Raw genomic sequence first — 1,835 nt, 5'->3', positions numbered from 1 at the left:
TTTTAAAGATATTAATGAAAATGTAAAGGTCAAAAGGTCAACCAGCCCCCCCACATTACCCAAATCAAACAAAATTGATGTCAAAAGTTTGTGCTACGTTTGTGCTGCAAAAATTTTCGTTTGTGCTACTATCATTTTAAAGATATTAATAGAAATTTCTATAGGTCATCAAAGGTCAAACAGCCCCCCCATATTAATGGAATCAAACAAAATTGGTATCAAACGTTTGTGCTACGTTTGTGCTGGTTTGTGCTGATAAAATTTTCGTTTGTGCTGCCTGTTTTAAAGATATTAATGAAAAGGTAAAGGTCAAAAGGTCAGCCAGCCCCCCCACATTACCCAAATCAAACAAAATTGATGTCAAACGTTTGTGCTACGTTTGTGCTACAGGCAGAAATCTAGGTGTGCCATGGGTTCCCACAGGCCCCTGGTCAAAGTCACCAAACCAGTTCGTAAGCCGGTACAGGTGTGGCCAGAAGTGTCCTCAGAGGCATTGCTTTTCCACCACAGGCTGCCACACACGACACCACAGACTTTCAGGAATATACAGAAACGGTCACTGCCTACATCCCAAAATGCATCGATGATGTCACAGAGACCAGGACTATCACTGTCCGGGCCAATCAGAAACCATGGCTCACAGGTCAGGTTTAAATGCTCCTAAGGTTGAAAAATGCAAGCCTTCAGAGCCGGGAATTAGGTGAGTCTAAGAACAGCAAGGGCAAACCTGTCACGTGACATCAGCTACAGCAAAGCTTCAGCGACAGCAGAAATACTTGAGGCAGTGGCAAGGAATACAAACCATCACAGACTACAAGCCCACTCTACAGACAGTGGTGACACAATCCCCAGACAGTGTGTGGAGATCCCTTGCCAAAATCAGTACACGCAAAGCTCCAGGTCCTGATAACATCCTTGGACAAGCACTGACGGACTATGCTGTGGAACTCACAAATGTCTTCACAGACATCTTTAACACATCACTAGGGTCAGGCGATCGTTACCACATGCCTCAAAGCCTCCACCATCATTACTGTACCCAAGAAGTTATCTATCTCCTGCTTTAAGGACTACCGTCCTGTCAAACTCACCTCCATCATTATTAAGTTAAGTGCTTTGAACGGTTATAATAATAATAATGGATTGGATTTATATACCGCTTTTCTAGGCACCCAAAGCGCTTTACAATACCACTATTCATTCACTCTCACATTCATGTATCAAATCAAATTATCGCTTTCCCCTAACCTGGATCCATTTCAGTTCGCATACCGGTCAAAACGCTCAACCGATGATGGAATTTCAACTGCCCCTCACTCAGCCCTCACACATCTGAACACTAGAGACTCATATGTCAGAGTGCTGTTCATAGACTTCAGTTCAGCATTCAACACCATCATTTCTCAGGAACTCATTCACAAACTGGATCTGCTGGGGATCAGCACCTTGCTGTATAACGGGCTGCTAGATTTCTTGACAGGAAGACAGCAGACAGTATGGGTCGACAGCAACACCTCCAGCCCAAGAACACTGAATACGGGGGCTCCCCAAGGATGTGTGTTGAGCCCCCTTCTCTTCACTCTGCTGACCCACGACGAGATCTACTACAGGGGTGAAGTTAACCATCTGGCAGAGTGGTACAGCAACAACAACCTGTCCCTGAATGTGGAGAAGACCAACAGTGACTCTACTTCCTCTGCAAACTGAGAAGCACAAGAGATTCAACCCCCATTATGAGCACCTTCTACAGAGGCACAGTTGAGAGTATCCTCACCAGCTGCATCACTGTGTGGTATGACTCCTGCACTGGGTTCTGCAGGAAAAAATGACAACGG

The sequence above is a fragment of the Pundamilia nyererei genome, unplaced genomic scaffold (assembly GCF_000239375.1).
Source record: "Pundamilia nyererei isolate P.nyererei 1_Seehausen unplaced genomic scaffold, PunNye1.0 scaffold00047, whole genome shotgun sequence".
Lineage (NCBI taxonomy): Eukaryota > Metazoa > Chordata > Actinopteri > Cichliformes > Cichlidae > Pundamilia > Pundamilia nyererei.
Note: the sequence above shows the minus strand (reverse complement) of the source record.